Source organism: Oryx dammah, unplaced genomic scaffold (assembly GCF_014754425.2).
Source record: "Oryx dammah isolate SB20612 unplaced genomic scaffold, SCBI_Odam_1.1 HiC_scaffold_17, whole genome shotgun sequence".
Taxonomy (NCBI): domain Eukaryota; kingdom Metazoa; phylum Chordata; class Mammalia; order Artiodactyla; family Bovidae; genus Oryx; species Oryx dammah.
Window position 1 is genome coordinate 47,853,408 of NW_024070201.1, and position 19,313 is coordinate 47,872,720.

A 19,313-nucleotide genomic window follows, 5' to 3' on the forward strand; every position below is an offset into this window, starting at 1 on the left:
TACCCCAATGTTCATCGCAGCATTGTTTATAATAGCCAGGACATGGAAACAACCTAGATGTCCATCAGCAGATGAATGGATAAGAAAGCTGTGGTACATATACACAATGGAGTATTACTCAGCCGTTAGAAAGAATACATTTGAATCAGTTCTGATGAGATGGATGAAACTGGAGCTGATTATACAGAGTGAAGTAAGCCAGAAAGAAAAAACACCAATACAGTATACTAACACATATATATGGAATTTAGAAAGATGGCAATGATGACCCTGTATGCAGGACAGCAAAAAAGACACAGATGTGTATAACAGACTTTTGGACTCAGTGGGAGAGGGAGAGGGTGAGATGACTTGGGAGGATGGTATTGAAACATGTATAATATCATGTAAGAATCGAATTGCCAGTCTATGTTCAATGCAGGATATGGCACACTTGGGGCTGGTACGCGGGGATGACCCAGAGAGATGTTGTGGGGAGGGGGGGTGGGAGGGGGGTTCAGGTTTGGGAATGCATGTACACCCATGGTGGATTCATGTCAATGTATGGCAAAACCAATACAGAATTGTAAAGTAAAATAAAAAATAAATTAATTAAAAAAATAATAAGTTTTTAATGTATCCATTGTTGGTGGGTCATTTGGTGTTTTACCAAGCTTCTTTCTTCTCTCAATATAATTATAATCACTTTGCGTGTCTATTTTCATAACTATCGGGAATAAAATGGTGACTATGTCACTTTCTATGACTGTGGAACTTGCAGAGTTTAAAATTAGTCATAAAAACTCATTTAGTCATCCTTTTCCTTTCAGTCTTTTAATATCCTTATAATTGTTTCATTTTTCATGTGTGAAACAATTTATATTTAAACCAGTCTGGCAATTTTAATATTTTAAGTATGCTACTATTTCAAGCACATTTGACACAATTACAGCTATTTGTTTTGTTAAATTATTATCTTATGTTTGCCATTATTACTTCAACCTGAACTATAGATCTTTCACAACAAAGCTTTTGCTCTCTGAATTATGTTTATTACTATCATAAGTCTCATTTGCATTATAAGTAACTTTAAAATTACTTTAGCCATTGCCCTACAAATGCCTAAACAACCTATCAAATCTTAATATAAATGAACAGTCCTATCACTTTCTGTTTAGTAAATGATCTTGGAAAAAATTTAGTCCATGTATCTGCTTTCTGACATATACTATTGCTGGTTTAAGTTACTTCTTATAAAATTTAAAACTCATATACATATAAGTATGTAGGACAGTAAATATCCATTTAAATGTTCCCGATATCTACTATTTCTATTGGTATGTGTTCCTTCTTACATAAACTTAGGTCTTATTTCCTTTATGCAGTTCTATTGGTGGTGAGTTTTTGTTTTCCTTTGCTAAAAATAATTTTACCCCATTTTATTTTTAAGGTTATCTGGAAGATATCGAATTCTAAATTAACTCAGGCTATCCAGCTTTATGAAAGTATGCTTGACAAATAAAAATTGTCTGTATTTAGCTTATACAATGTGATTTTTAAATATATGCATGTGATGATATTATATGTGTACACATTGTGAATGACTACCAAAGTCAAGTTAATTAGCACATTCATCAATTTGTATTGTTCAGTTGCTCAGTCATGTCCATCTCTTTGTGACCCCATGGACTGCAGCACTACAGGTTTCCCTGTCCTTCACTGTCTCCTGGAGTTTTCTGAAACTCGTGTCTATTAAGTCTTTAATGCCATTCAACCACTTCATCCTCTGTTGCCCCTTCTCCTCTTGCCCTCAATATTTCCCAGCATCAGAGTCTTTTCCTATGATTCAGCTCTTCACATCAGGTAGCCAAAGCATTGGAGCTTCAGCTTCAACATCAGTTCTTCCAATGAATATTCAGGGATGATTCCTTTAGGATTGACTGGTTTGATCTTCTTGAAGTCCAAGGGACTCTCAGGAGTCTTCATTAGCACCACAGTTTGAAACATCAATTCTTCGGTGCCCAGCCTTTTTCTTTATGGTCCAACTCTCACATCTGTACATGATTGTTGGAAAAACCATAGCTTTGATTATATGAACCTTTGTCAGCAAAGTGATGTCTCTACTTTTTAATACACTATCTAGATTAATCATAGCTTTTCTTCCAAGGAGCAAGCATCTTTTAATTTCATGGTTGCAGTTACCATCCTCAGTGATTTTGGAGCCCAAGAAAATAAATTTTCTTACTATTTCCATTGTTCCCCTTCTATTTGCCAAGAAATAATGGGACGGGTTGCCATGATCTTCGTTTTTCTGAATGTTGAGTTTTAAGCCAACTTTAAGCCTCTTTCACTTTCATCAGGAGGCTCTGCTTTTCCTCTTTCACTTTCTGCCATTAGGGTGGCATTGATATCTGAGGTTGTTGATACTTTATCCAGCAATCTTGATTCCAGCTTGAGCTTCATCCAGCCTGGCTTTTCACATGATGTACTCTGCATATAAGTTAAATAAGCAGGATAACAATAGACAGCCTTGATGAACTCCTTCACCAATTTTAAACTAGTTCATTGTTCCATGTCTAGTTCTAACTGTTGTTTCTTGACCTGCACACAGGTTTCTCTGGAGGCAGGTAAGGTGGTCTGGTATTCCCATCTCTTTAAGAATTTTCCACAGTTTGTTGTGATCCACATAATCAAAGACTTTAGTGTAGTCAATAAAGCAGAAATAGATGTTTATCTGGAATTCTTTTGCTTTTTCTGTGATCCAGTGGATGTTGGCAATTTGATCTCTGATTCTTCTGCCTTTTATAAATCTAGCTTCAACATCTACAAGTTCTCAGTTCAGGTACTATTGATGCCCGGCTTAGAGAATTTTGAGCATTACTTTGCTAGCATGTGAAATGTGATAAACTGTATAAGAACTATTTTAATGAGATGGCTATGTATTTAATTTTAAACATACAGAATTTCTGTTTATAGGAGTGAATTTTTCATTTACTTAACTGCTTTCCTTTACTTATACTTCCTGTGTCTAATTACTCTACTAACCAATCAGTCTACTCATTAAAACCAATAAGAAAAAAGTTGTTTGTACTTTGAATGTAAATGAAATGGAGAACTAAATTAGGTTAGGAAGAGGTGTGTAAGACAGGGAGAGAGAGCTATAGTAAGACATATTGAAAAAGGCTGAAGAAATTTTTCATGCTCTTCATGGCATTCTGAAGGCAAGAAGTGGTTTGCCATTGCCTCAACATTCAAAAAACTAAAATTATGGCATCCGGTCCCATTACTGCATGGCAAAAAGATAGGGAAACACCAGAAACAGTGACAGACTTTATTCTGGGGGGCTCTAAAATCACTGCAGATGGTGACTGCAGTTATGAAATTAAGACACTTGCCCCTTGGAAGAAAAACTATGACCAACCTAGACAGCATATTAAAAAGCAGAGACATTACTTTGCCAACAAAGGTCCATCTAGTAAAAGCTATTGTTTTTCCAATAGTCATGTATGGATGTGAGAGTTGGACCATAAAGAAGACTGAGTGCCAAAGAATTGATTCTTTTGAACTGTGTTGTTGGCAAAGACTCTTGAGAGTCCCTTGTACAGGGAGGAGATCAAACCAGTCAATCCTAAAAGAAATCAGTCCTGAATATTCATTGGAAGGACTGATGCTGAAGCTGAAATTCCAATACTTTGGCCAACTGATGTGAAGGACTGACTCATTGAAAGAGACCCTGATGCTGCGAAAGATTGAAGGCAAGAGAGAAGGAGACGACAGAGGATGATATGGTTGGATGGCATCACCGACTCAATGGACGTGAGTTTGAGCAAGCCCTGGGAGTTGGTGATGGACAGGGAAGCCTGGTGTGCTGCAGTCCATGGGGTCTCAAAGAGTCGGACAAGACTCAGTGACTGAACTGAACTGACTGACAGAAATTTGGAGGATAGAGGAAAAGAATAAAGATGAGCATCAGAAGAAGGAAGAGGAGAAAGAAAAGAAGAAAGAGAATAAAGAGCGAGCTAGAGTAAGGTAAGGCAAAATCTTTTTTTTTTTTCAAATTCTGACATTGGGGACAATGAAATTGTTTATAGCTTCCACAATTAATTCAAAACACCTCTTAAAATTTCATTCTTGTATCTAGAAAAAATTTTGCTTTTCCAATCAGGAATTTTAGTTTCATAAAAAGAACAAGGAAGTGAATATGATGTATAAAGGTTTTTTTCAAACTTCTCAACCCAGAGTTTATGTCCCAATCATCATGATGCTGAAAGACTTCAGAAATATAAGTGACTCTGTGTTTAAATCGAGTACCTGACCTCAGAAAGATGAGTGATCAAACCTACTTACCATATGATTATTAGAGCAACTAGTTTAAAAAGAAATTGCAAGCTCAGTTGACCCAAGGATGAGCAGTATTGTTGCTCAGTCGCTTCAGTCATGTCCAACTCTTTGTGACCTATGGACTGTAGCCCACCAGGCTCCTCTGTCCATGGGATTCTCCAGGCAAGATTACTGGAGTGGGTCTCTATGCCCTCCTTCAGGGGATCTTTCCAACCCAGGAATTGAACCTATATCTCAGATGTCTCCTGCATTGTAGGCAGTTTCTTTATGAACTTAGCCACCTGGGAATCCCATTAGTACACTAAGCCTCACGAAACCTTGTTCTTTCATTAGCTCATGGTATCAGAATATGGAGAAGCAAGCCTACAGATCTGTCTCCTGACTACCTTCATAAGGCATGTAAACTGGTCTGTTATCAACTGCACATGCCTCCTGAATGCATGGTTTCTCCAGCTCTGCCGAACCCCTTAAACTGTTGCTGTAAGCGACACATGCAGTAAGCAAGGGCACCAGTATAAAGACAAACACTAATTGAATAGTGTCAGAGCAGCATGTCACATACTCCCATCAAGTACAGGATATGAAGTGAAGAACAGCACCAGGAAAAATCATGTCCTACAGCAGGGCTGGTAGGCACTGCAAGTGGGTTGTGCAGGAGTGTACTATACACTAGCAGGAAGCCAAGAGATGCACTCCATACCATGTTTCTACCAAGAAATGGGAAGAATGGGGTCTGACAGGAAAATATTCTATCCCTAAATAAAATCAGAGCATAGTTCATGGACTGTGAATGCACATTTATGGCATAAAAGAATTTCAATTCTCTGTTTTGATAAAACAAAAATCTCAAGTCTTCATAATTGAGTTTCACATTAACTGGCAGTATTATTATTGTGCTTCAAATCCCAGCTAATAATCATAACCTTGTAAAGAGAAGTTAGTGTTTGGGAAACGGCATGCTCTTGCAGAATGTCAAAGCTTTGGGGATATAAATAGTTGTGAGTGTACTAGCTTTCATCTTTGATTCCTTAACCCTTTGTTCTTAGAGTCTTTGTATTCAGGGCTGGGTTAAGAATTTTAGAAGATCCAAATACTAAAGTGATTGGGAGGACAACCCCATACATAATTTAAAAGAAAATTTATTTTTTCAAGAGGTCATAAAACTCACTTGAATACTGAAATTAAAATGACATTTTCTAGGAAAAAAAAGAGGTAGAGAGAAAAAGGAAGAGGAGAGGAAGAGGAATACCTGGTACCCATAGAGAAAATAGAAAAATATCTTCTGTTACTTGACCTAGTCACAAAAGACATGACGTATATCTTGGAAATCATGAACATATCTCTTGTCCACCTTCCAAATAATCATATAGAATGTTCACTCACTCACACTATTTAAAAGTCAAAGGTTATTCTCTCATTCCATAAATAAATAAGATCCACATTTAAAAGACATCCTTTCCAGTAAGTAATCGTGGCTGCACCTATTTGCCATTTTCAAGGCCTCTCTTCATTTCTCAGATGTATACATGTCAACATTTAATCTTTTGGACCAAAACTGGAGGTATTTGTTTGCTATTTATTTCAGGATGAATATTCTGAGCACTCTTTCATGAATCTGCTTGGTCCTAACTCCATAGATGGCAGGGTTAAGCATTGGTGGAATAACCACATAGAGACTGGCCAGAAGAATATGGATGTAGCAGGGAACATTTCAGCCAAATCAATGTGTCATAAAAGAGCACAGGGCTGGAGGTTAGACTTACACATATATGGGAACCACAGATGCTGAGAGACTTGAGTCTGACCTCACAGGAGGGGAGATGGAAAACAGCATGAAGAATTTGAACATAGGAGAGAGCAATGGCCATTATGTCAAATCCCAGGAGAGCAATGGTCCCCAGACCATATATGATGTTGACCCTGATCCTTGCCCAGGCCAGAGGAGCAAGACCCATGTGCTCACAGTACATGTGGGGGATGACTTGGTGTCCACAAAAGGGCAGTTGCAAGATGAGGAATACAAAAAGAAATACACAGAGGACTGATCTCCCTATCATCCCCAAACCAATAAGAGATACTATCTTTTTAGTAAGGATTGTGCTGTAATGAACAAGTGAACAAGTGAAGTTGCTCAGTCGTGTCCAACTCTTTGCAACCCCACCAGTCTCTTCCATCCATGGAATTTTCCAGGCAAGAGTACTGGAGTGGGTTGCCATTTCCTTCTCCAGGGGATCTTCCCAACCCAGGGATTGAACTCAGGTCTCCCACATTACAGGTAGATGCTTTACTGACTGAGCCACCAGGGAAGCCCAGTCAGAAGTGCTATAATGAAGAAGGTTACAGATAGCTACATAACAGTCATAAGTCATGGCAAGAAGGGCTACTGACTCCATGCCAGTAAAGATGTGAATGAAAAACATTTGAGTGAGGCAGACATCAAAAATTATCTCCCTTCAGCTGAATTATCTGCCCAGCATCTTAGGGATGGTGGCTGTGGACAGCCCCAAGTCAATGGTAGCCAGCATAGGCAGGAAGCAGAGCATAGCCTGGTGAATATTGTGCTCAGTCTGGATGACAAACAAGGTGGTGAAGTTGCCTATGAGTGTGATCAGATACACAGCACAAAAAGGAAAGCCAATCTGGATGTGAATGTTTTTCAGTCCTGGGAGTCCCAGCAACAGGAAGGAGGAGAGGTGAAACTGGGTGCCATTGAAAGAGGCATCTTGCTTGTGATTTCATATAATGCGTTCATTACAAATGTGTGCTGATCCGTGTTGGGAGGTTCCAGTCTGTTACCATGATGTTTACTAGTACTGGAAAGGAGCAATTATCTGTTTATCCCAATATCAAAAAAGAACCTCATCAGTAACCTTTGTTGTTGTTGTTGTTTTACCAGATTGATTGAAATCTTCTACCTTAAGAAAACTTATAATTGGAATTTAAAGAAAACTGAATTAATTTTATTACTCTAAATCTTTGTTTCATAGAAACAAGAGAGGGAGGGAAGGAAGATGAGACTGAAAAGCAGGATATTGAATAATCTTAAGAATAATTTTACTAGAATTTCTTCTTTGTGACACATCATTGACCATGCCCCATAGCTTTAAAATGCGTGCTTTCTGCCAAGAGCATGGAGAGCTAAGAAAGGAGGCTGGAGGGCTGAAAATGCAATCATTATTGGGCAGAAAAAGTTACAGAACTGGCAACCAAACATTGTTTCTTATCAAATAACTCCTTGTTTAATCTCAAATATCTTCTTTATAACTGAATCGATATTTATGCAGAAGTTATATGATGTTGTAAACAGTGAGATCTTCCAATTTTCTCTCTCAATATGTGTGTATATATATAAATAGAAGCAACTTATGTGTTTAAAACTATCCTGTAGCCACACAGCCATTCTGTGTTTCACTTTCAGTATCCGTTCAGTTCAGTTCAGTCGCTCAGTCATGTCCACCTCTTTGCGACCCCATGAATCGCAGCACACAAGTCCTCCCTGTCCATCACCAACTCCCGGAGTTCATTCAGACTCATGTCCATTGAGTCACTGATGCCATCCAGCCATCTCATCCTCTGTCGTCCCCTTCTCCTCCTGCCCCCAATCCCTCCCAGCATCACAGTCTTTTCCAATGAGTCAACTCTTCACATGAGGTGGCCAAAGTACTGGAGTTTCAGCTTCAGCATCATTCCTTCCAAAGAAATCCCAAGGCTGATCTCTTTCAAATTACATAATATATTCAACATGTTGTTACAAAAAACATTTTGTCCTAGATGACTTTGTCCAACTGTAGGCTAATGTAACTGTGTGCTGAGTAGGTTTAAGGTAGGCTAGGCCCAACTATGATGTTTGCTAGGTTAGATGTATTAAATGCATTTTTGTCTTATGATGGGTTTATCGAGAGGTATGGCTAGCTGAAGATTTGTGTGTATATATATATATATGTATATATATAGATACATAACTGTATAACTGCATATATAAATATATATACACATATATAATTATATAACTCTCTTTCTCTATGTAGATAGATATGTATGTATACACAGCTACCTATATTTGACCCTTGAACGATGCATACATTAGGGGTACTGACTCCCATGCAGTCAAAATTCCACATATAACTCTGTAGTCAACCATATGTATCTTTTGTTCTGCACCTTTGAATTCAATTAACCATAGGTAGTGTAGTACTATAGCACATATGTATTGAAAACTACCCAGAAATAAGTGACCATGTTGAAACCCATGTTTTTCAAGGGTCAACTATATGCACTCACAGACAAACACATATATGCTGTGGTAAAGGGTTACTTATTGCAAATGGTAAAATAAATACAAGTAACTTTTACACAAATTATTGTTAAGGAATATTTTTTCTTGTGTTTAGTCAACCAACCAAATACAGTCTTAGAGCCACTCCTGGAAACATCGAATCTGGATTCTCATTTTAAAATTCAGTCTCTTGAAATGTCATTTTCCTTCTACTCAGATCTAATAATCTTAGGATTCATTCTAAATTCTAAGGCATATGCTCCCCAGGTTTCTATCTGTACAAAGTGACAAAATCTTGCAATTCTTTTGGTTAGTATATTTTATTCCCTAGAGTCTGCTGCCATTTGAGTCCAGTTATAGGTCTAGAATTATGTAAGACACCAGCCATACATGACTATTGAATATCTGAAGTCTGGCAAATGCAACAGAACTTAATTTTAATATTTATTCATTTTAATTTAAAGTCTGAAGCAGTATAAAAAATTTCAGTTCAACGCGATATTTTGCTTTGTTTTTCTAAGGCTGCATTTTATTTTAGTCATTGAAAATTTAGTGAATGAAGCAACCTGTGTTTTAAGTGTAAAGTACTGAATTAAGATTTGCTTGGAATATTTAAAGGATGTAAAGTATTTAATTGATGTTTTATCTTGAATTTATATTTAAATAATGTTTCCATATTATGTTTTATTAAATAGTCTACCAAATTAATTTCATTTTGCTTTAGCTTCTGTAAAGGGATGATTAGAAAACTTGAAGTACATAGGTGACCCACAGTTTATTTGTATTAGAGAGCATCATTCTAGAAAGTATAAGGAACGATGGGAATAGCTTATGGGATAGATAAGCAATATACTTTAATTCAGCTATCTCAGGGTAGAGTATTGCATTTTCTTTGGACAAGGGGAGACAATAAACCTCAAACAAGAGAAGAGCTGCTTCAAGTCGTAAGAGAGGTTTGGCAGAACTCAGGATTTGCTTCACTGGGTTATACTCATATAATGTCATTTTAATCCTGAGAACTCTGCTTCTTCCCAATAAATGGACTAGTGAGAGATGTATATTTCTTTAGGATAGTAAAAAATGATTTCCATTTTCTTACCAGGACCTTGGGCTGGATATTTAAAACCCTGAGCTCATTATTTCCTTTATTCAGGTTCTCCAGCTTGTTTTTTTTACAAAAAGCCAAATCTATACTGTCTTTATTCTTATCAAAATCTTCTTTGGCAGAAATACTTGGACACTGAGAGCCTTGCCTTTTTTAAGCACTTGGTCAAGGACTTCCCTGGTGGCTCAGACATTAAAGTGTTGCTTACAATGTGGGATACCTGGGTTCGATCCCCAAGTTGGGAAGATCCTCTGGAGAAGGAAATGGCAACCCACTCCACTACTCTTACCTGGAAAATCCCATAGACAGAGGAGCATGGTGGGCTACAGTCCACAGGGTCGCAAAGAGTCAGACATGACTGAGCGACCTCACTTCACTTCACTTCTAAGGAAGTCTAGAGGAATAATATACACAACAATTTAGTCACTGCATTCCCTGCACCACTAGTGTCCTCATTACCAACAGGGATCTTAATGACTTTAATTGAATAAGGGACTAATCCTAAATTTGCATTCTTAAGAACTTTTTACCCAAGAACTACTCTTGATATACATATACATACACACACACACACATAAACACACACATACATGCATGCGTATATAATTATGTCAGTTAGGATTCAGAACTACTATGAGTATAAGAAGTAAAGAATTTATCACAGGAATTGATACAAGTGTAAAAGGCACTAGAAAAGTTTTGAAAACAAATTTGCTAAACATATTAGTTATACATAAATGAGTTGCTTTCTGCAGAAAGCTAGCTACTTCAGCTTCTGGGATAGAATCATAAAAGAAGAAGATATAGAAATTTATGGAAGATGGTTTATAACCTGTGGCTACTGCACCTGTGTACTTGCAGTACCTAGTGTGAACTTGAAATAACTTTGTCAGTAGGGTTGGTAGAATGGAGAGCTGGACATGGAGCTGGGGGAAGTGAGGAGAAATTAGAACCCTCTAGTATCACGGTTTACCTGTCATTGCCCGTAAAGTGTAGAACTGCTGCTGCTGCTGCTAAGTCGCTTCAGATGTATCCGACTCTGTGTGACCCCATAGATGGCAGCCCACCAGGCTCCCCCATCCCTGGGATTCTCCAGGCAAGAACATTACAGAACAAAAAATGACTACCATTTCACATTTGTGCCCGCAGCTTCTGCATTTCTTATGTAATCAACTCTAAACTGAAAAGTAATAGGGGAGAGGATTCTGGGAAATAGAATGTTAGCTTAGCTAAGTGGCCACAGTGCAAAATTACCATGGAACATCTTATCATCTGTGCTTATTTAAGTGTGGAGAATATTTAATTATTAGTTGATATTGTAAGAAATCAATATATTGTATAAGTGAACCCAAGAATAAGCTAACTCAAAATTCCATGAGGATATTGTTAACTATGGCAAAGTGACAACACTTTTTGTAAAAAGTATAATAAAGAACAAAAAGAGGGCAAGGTAATTACAGAAGGATAATCAGCTCTGAAAGTTATTCAAATATATTACAAATCTGTAGTGATTAAAACATTGTGATACTGAGTAAAGAACAGGCAGACAAGCCTAGTCTATTAATGAAAATCATATTCTTGTATAAATTGAAATGCAATATGAAGAAAGATTAAGTACAATTCAATTGTGTAGTTTTAATAAATCAATTGTGTTATAAAACAAGTTAGGAATAGAGAAAGAGATTGTTTAATTTTCTTGTCTACATTTTACACCAAAACAAATTGCAGTTAGACTAGAAGAAAATGTAAAAATTCATACATACACATAAAGGACAAATCTGAATAATAAAATAGATGTTGAGATGATGGTATATAATAAAGCTATGCAGAGTCCTAAATTTGAAAGTGATTGAAGGTGGTGCCATAGGTAATATAATCGGTAATTATTACTTTTGGAGAGGGCAGTGGCAACCCACTCCAGTACTCTTGCCTGGAAAATCCCATGGACGGAGGAGCCTGGTAGGCTGCAGTCCATGGGGTCACTAAGAGTCGGACACGACTGATCGACTTCCCTTGCTCTTTTCACTTTCATGTATCAGAGAAGGAAATGGCAACCCACTCCAGTGTTCTTGCCTGGAGAATCTCAGGGGTGGGGGAGCCTGGTGGGCTTCTGTCTATGGGGTCACACAGAGTTGGACACGACTGAAACAACTTAGCAGCAGCAGCAATGACTACATTTAATGTAAAAATAAAGTAGTAAATGCAAAGGGTTTATAAGAAAGTGTTAATACCAAGTGCACTTAACTCATGTAATGAGACTTTTATGAAGCTAGGCAGAAAAATTGGTGAGGTGGGAAGGAAATTACAATAAATAAGAAATACAATCCAAGAAAGCAATACTTTTTAGTCTGTAGCCTACTCTCTAACAATTCCAAATATAGAAACTTTAGAAAATTTTCAAATATGCACAAAATAATTCATAAAGATGTCACATTGATTCTAAATTAAAAATAAAGTACTATTCAAGTCATCAAAAGATGAGGAAAAATAAAATGCAAATGAAGTTTTAAAGGAAAGTTTTAAAGGAAATAACTAGTTTTAAAGGAAATAACTATGTCTTATTTGTATTAGCATAGATATATCTCTAAGTTTAATATTAAGTGAAAAAACTGTGAGGTCATACACAGTGCTACTATTTACATGAATTAAAAATCACAATTTCATTCCCCAGAAATTATTGAATTTAAAGTGATAAATTTGGACTCTCAGAAAGACAAAAAAGCCTCTGGTAGTCACATTGTCTCTGAATCGGTTATTTCAACTTACCTCATATGTTTGATTAAAATTAACATTTAAGATAAATAATATCAATAATATATTTACAACCATTTTATGGGAACAAAGTTTCTTGTTATATGTTTCCTTGTCTTTCTTTCCTTAAGCTGAGAGGGAAAATTGGGGGGGAAACAGTATTAAGAAACATTACACTAGGAGAGGTTGTTGCACATATTATCCACATTCAGAGTGAAGTCATGCAAACAGTTCTTAATTCCACAATAGGAATCAGCACTTGAACTTGAAACATTTTACAGATTATTCAAAGTATAGAATCACTAATGAGCCGAAATCAAATCCCCAGCATGGAGTTTGATAGCACTAAATTTAGACACACCATCTTTCTGGAAAGATCACACACAGGTTTTCTTTCTGGATCAAAATGCTTTTTAATGAACATAGTAATACTCCTTATATTTTAATAAAGGAATATCTGTTTGGTCCACACACCATAAATACTGGGATCGAGTGAGGGTGGGATAACCAAATAGAGGTTGGCAACAAGAATGTGAATATAGCAGGGTATGTTTTGCCTGGAAGGAGAAGACTGAGGGAAGATAGAAAACACAGAGGACAGCAACATGGGAGCCACATGTGCTTAGGGCTTTTAGCCTTGCATCTTGGGATGGCAGATGAAAAACAGCACGGAGAATGTAAATATAGGAGATGCCAACAGGAACTAGGTGCAGGAGAAAAAGAGAGACCACAAAGAGCCCATAATTACCATTGACATAAATGTTTCCACAGGACAGTTTTGCAATTCCCATGTGCTCACAGTAGGAATGAAGTATTATTACATGAGCCTGGCAAAAGGGTAGGTGGTAGATGAGATAGATCATGGGAAGTGTAAGCAGAACTGGACAAATTAAAGTGTACAAACTCATGCCCAGCAACACGCAGGATGTCAAGATGGTCCTGTAGTGGAGTGGAGCACAAATTACCACACAACGGTCAGATGCCATGGCCAGCAGGACATCAGCCTTGATGCCAGTGAAAGCATGGGTCAAAACATCTGAGCCACACAATCTCCAAAATTAATCTCATGAAGAAGATAATCTCAGAAGATACCCAGCATATAGGGTACTGAAGTTTGTTGAAAAGGCCAAATCAATTGTTGAAAGGATGGCCAGAAACTAGAACATGGACTCCCAGAGAGTCTGGTCCATACTGATAAAGCCACAAGGTAAACAGAGCAGGAAGGCAAGAAGATCCAGCCATTTACCTCTTCCAGACCTGGGATTCTGATGAGGAAAATGTGAGTGGATGAAAAATGCTCCTGTTGTGACAAAACATCCTTCTAAATCATAGAGTAGGAAAAGTTGTCACTACTAGAAGGAGGAAGAACAAAAGAAATTTCAGTAAGAATTGGTTATAAAAACTGATTAACTTAGCACTTCAATATAATATGAAAGATTTTGCTTTGGAAGGATTTATTATTGTTTTTTTTTTCAAATTCTAAATCAAGCCATAATATTTTAAATGGTCCAGTCTAAAGAACATAATACTCATACAGATTTAGTCCTATTTTTTTTAACATGTTAGGTTTATCATGCCTGGAGGAAGAAATGGCAACCTACTCCAGTATACTTGCCAGGAAATTTTACACAGCCAGAGAAGCCTGGCAGACTATAGTCACCAAGAACCAGACATGACTGAGCATACATGAAGGTTTATTATCAAGCCCATGGCAAACCTATAAAGCATAGAACATAGCATGAAGTATGGGATAATTTAGCAGTCCTCATTCCTTTTATGAAGTCCCTAGCTAAAGAGGGACACATGAAAAACAAAGGATCCACATATGAGAATGCAGATACAACCCAAAATGAAATAGGCAAGTGAGAAAGTAAAATCACAGGCATGAATGCACACACTTCAATAATTAGAAAATGCAGAAATTCTCTAATAATTCATTCATCATTTATTGACACAGAGAAAATTCCAAAATCAAACCTAGTATCCTGTCAAAGACAGAAACAAAATATCAGAGATACATATTATTACAAGAAAAAAAGCACAAAAATTCAGAGATGCCTGCCCAAGAGCAGACACCAGTGGGCACATACCTCTGTACTTGAAAGAGCCCAGAGCCCAGAAAGAAAGATAATAATAAAAGGATAATAATACAATTCAGTAGATTTCCATTGATGTCTCTACTTTCCCAAAGTTATTCCATTTCATAATGGCTCATTTTAGATTGTTGTGTTTGAGGTTGTTTCTAGTGGTATATGACAACTTCTTTATTCACTCTTCACTCTACATCAGTTCCTCTGAGAAAACCTGATAATTTGATCATTGTTTCAGAATTAGCTTCAGATCATTATGGGTCTGGGGAAGGCATATTAAAACTGTCTGGAATAACAAGGTATTATAGGGATGATAATTGTTTTCTGTAATTATCTAATGGAAATAGAGAAGAGTACTGTTGGAATGCCTTCAAAATGATGGAGAAGCTATCAGGAGAAGCCCCATAAACTTAAATAATGAAAAAAAGAACTTACTCTGGGACCTCAACTTGAGGCAGAGTGGTTCAAGATCAGGATAAAGTAGCACAGACTTCTGTTTTCACCCATAGTATAACTCCATATTTCCATGACAAATATATCATGTTGAGAAAATAAAATAAGCGTGTAAACATTATGAATTTAGAGAGGGAGACAGTGTATTGTGACAGAGAGACAGAGACAGAGGGAGAAAGAAGGAAAAACTGCATTTTGCAATGCTCCTGTATGTGTGTTTATTGAACAGTGAAATTCCCAGGTAATTGCCATTGGCCACTGTCAGGGTGCTGGTCAAGAGCAAGCCCTCTAGACATTGCGATGCCTACTTTGGGTTCATCTCTGGAAATAAACTCTCAGTAACGAGCCACTGCTTACCTCACACTTTCATTGAGCTTCATATGTATGTTTCATTCAATCCCTATAACCTCTTGCATAAGCAGAAATTCTACTCTATAACCAGGTATATTACTGTTCTTGTAAGCAGATTTTTAAAGTCTCATATCTTCTAATATTATTAAAGATACACAGTCTCCATTTAGAATTTACAAGATCCTCATCCCCACCCCCACCCCATCAAGCATATCATATTAAGATTTTAGTTCTCAGCCACCTTGGATCATACTTCCTTCATTTGAATTCAGTACACACCCACATGAAGAGAAAATTCATCTGTGACGCTTCATTCTTCCACAGAAATAGAGACACACAATAGATATCAAGGAATAAATCTCTATGTCCATTTTTTATATAGTACAAAGAGAGAAGTTTTATGTTAAGGTTATAACTACTTATCCCAAAACGGCAACCCACTCCGGTATTCTTGCCTGGAGAATCCCATGGACGGAGGAGCCTGGTGAGCTTCAGTCCATGGGGTCACAAAGAGTCGGACACGACTGAGCGACTTCACACACACACACACACACACACACACATACCTTGGGGAAGATGAGATAATTCATCTTACTCTTATAATCATGCCCTGGGATTAAATTCTCTGAGATTACTGACAAAACCATCAGACTATGATTTAGAAAATGAGAAGTCTGAGAGAATGTAAAATGGATAAGAATTTATATCAAGAAAATTATAAATACGGGGCAAAAACATGATATTATTATTTGAATGTGGCATAGAGATCAATGTTCATGTCCCTCATTTTGCAGGATAAAATAGTACTTTATCTATATTCTAAATTCAAGCATAATAACCCAGCATGCTGCTGCTGCTGCTAAATCGCTTCAGTCGTGTCCGACTCTGTGCGACCCCATAGACGGCAGCCCACCAGGCTCCCCTGTCCCTGGGATTCTCCAGGCAAGAACACTGGAGTGGGTGGCCATTTCCTTCTCCAATGCATGAAAGTGAAAAGTGAAGGTGAAGTCGCTCAGTCGTGTCCAACTCTTTGCGACCCCATGGACTGCAGCCTTCCAGGCTCCTCTGTTCGTGGGATTTTCCAGGCAAGAGTCCTGGAGTGGGGTGCCAACACCTTCTCTGAATAACCCAGCATAGAAGACCCCATTTTTAGCCCTAGCTCTCCCTGTCCTCCTTCACTGACCAGGTGTTTTGGGTTCATTGAATGCTTAGCTTCAGGGATTCCAATCTGTGGGTCTTTGCTCCCACTATCTTCTGTCCATGATTGCTTCCTTTTCACAATGACCCATATGTATATCACAAAGGCCATAGAGAAGTGGTAAAAAGTCAATCCTGGAACTGACCTGACTCACTTCAAATACTGGACTTCCAATGTACCAGCTATATCACCATGAGTGATTTATTAGTTATATCTTAGTTTTCTCAACTGTATAATTAGGGATGATAATAATACCAATTGCCTAGAGGTATTTTGAAGAGTAAGTTAAGTAGTAGATATCAGATATCAGGCATTTAGTATAATACCTGGCTTGTTTTTTTAATTAATTTATTTATTTTTGGCTGCACTGGATCTTCCTTGCTGCACTGGCTTTCTCTAGTTGCAGCAAGCAGAGGCTGCTTTCTAATTGAAGCACATGAGCTCAGTACTTGTGGGTCCGGGCTTTGGTTGTCCTGCAGCATGTAGAATCCTCCTGTACCAGCTATTGAATCCAAGTCCCCTGCGTTGGAAGGCAGATTTCCAACCAGTGAATCACCTGGGAAGTCTGATACCTGGCGTATTTTAAGTGATTAATTAAAATAAGAGCTAGTTCACAACACCACCTTCATAAACTTGGACCTATATAAGCTATACTGAGAAATCGCTCATGCCACAGAATCTATAACATTTGATCTGACAGTTTGCATTTATTTTAAACATTTTTTCATTAGTTTTGAATTGAATGTACACAGTTATTATTCTCACTGGAATAAATTTATTTTGAGTGCAAAAATTATATCTCTTTACATTTAAGCAGACATTTTTGATAATATTTAAGAAAAAAACATCAGGATTAAGATATAAAGCAGATGATATAAAAGCTGAAAATATAAAGCATGACATTAAATATTTCTTTTGATTCTTGTCTTTACAGTTATATCACGCACACCTTAAAGCTGACTGTTACAAAATTTAAAATTTCACACATAATATGAAGTGTAAATATATTCACTCAGTTGTGTCCAACTCTTTGCAACTGTAGCCCATCAAGTTTCTCTCTCCAGGGAATTCTCCAGGCAAGAGTACTGGAGTGGGTTATCATTTCCTTCTCCAGGGCATCTTCTTGACCCAGGGATCGAAACCAGGTCTCCTTCATTGTAAGCAGATTCTTGACCATCTGAGCCACCAAGGAAGTATATACATATCTATATATGTATATGTGTATATGTGTATGTATCTCCATAAATATATGTTCTAAAATAGTTTAATATGTGCATATTCAAACATAGCATTTTTTTGAGATCATGGCATGTAACTGATAAGTTCAGTCAGAATTACTTTTTGAACATAAGCTGAGAAATATTAGGGAAATTCATACCCCTTTTTCTCCTAGTTGGGAATGAAGAGCATCTATTTTGAGGAGTTGCTGGTTAGATGTTTTAGAATCATGACAAGAGCAACCTTAGACACAAGTGAGTCACAGAATGTCAGCTCTGAAATACTTTAAAAAACGTATTACCTAGTTATCAAAAAATATCAGAACAACTTTTTCTTGGTGACAAGGAACTTAGACCAATATTTTTATTGTACTTTGTTTTAAGGTGAGAGAAAATCTCCCTAAATATTTAAGTAAATTAAGTAAGATTAGTGGGGGTTTTTGTTTGTTTGATTTTATTTTACTTATAATTCAAAATTATGTAAAGATACATACTTAAGTATTTTTTTCAGTAGCAATAAGTTTTTATTCATATTATGCATGCTTCAATGCCATCCTCCCGAATCATTCCAACTTCCCTCTCTCCCGCAGAGTCCAGAAGACTGTTCTATACATCTGTGTATAGAACTTATACATCTATACACCTTTACTTTCTTAATGTCTTTAGTCTTTGAAACAGCCCTACAACATAGATACTATGTTTATTTCCATTATACATATGGAAAACTTGAGGGTTATCATTACCATCTTTCTAAATTCCATATATATGCGTTAGTATACTGTATTGGTGTTTTTCTCTCGGGCTTACTTCACTCTGTATTATAGGCTCCGAAGGAAATGGCAACCCACTCCAGTACTCTTGCCTAGAAAATCCCATGGACGGAGGAGCCTGGTGTCCATGGGGTCATAAAGAGTCAGACACGACTGAATGACTTCACTTTCTTTCTTTCCAGTTTCATCCACCTCATTAGAACTGATTCAAATATATTCTTTTTCATTGTGTATGTGTACCACAGCTTTCTTATCTATTCATCTGCTGATGGACATCTAGGTTGCTTCCATGTCCTGGCTATTGTAAACAGAGCTGTGATGAACACTGGGGTACACATGTCTCTTTCTTTTTTTTTTTTCACATGTCTCTTTCAATTCTGGTTTCCTCAGTGTGTATGCCCAGCAGTGGTATTGATGGGTTGTATGGCAGTTCTATTTCCAGTTTTTTAAGGAATCTCCACACTGTTCTCCATAGTAGCTGTACTAGTTTGCTTTCCCACCAACAATGTAAGAAGGCTCCGTTTTCTCCACACCCTCTCCAGCATTTATTGCTTGTAGACTTTTGGATAGAAGCCATTCTGACTGGCATGAAGTGGTACCTCATTGTAGTTTTGATTTGCATTTCTCTGATAATGAGTGATGTTAAGCATCTTTTCATATGTTAGCCATCTATATGTCTTCTTTGGAGAAATGTCTGTTTAGGTCTTTGGCCCATTTTTTGATTGGGTTGTTTATTTTTCTGGAATTGAGCTGCAGGAGTTGCTTGTATATTTTTGAGATTA

At 37.2% G+C, this 19,313-nt stretch overlaps 2 pseudogenes; both read right to left on the bottom strand.

The window, feature by feature from the left end:
• Window positions 1-5,896: 5,896 nt before the first annotated feature.
• Window positions 5,897-12,876, bottom strand: LOC120875928 (annotated as a pseudogene).
• An 18-nt stretch (window positions 12,877-12,894) lies between these two features.
• LOC120875929 lies at window positions 12,895-13,769 on the bottom strand (annotated as a pseudogene).
• Window positions 13,770-19,313: the final 5,544 nt, after the last annotated feature.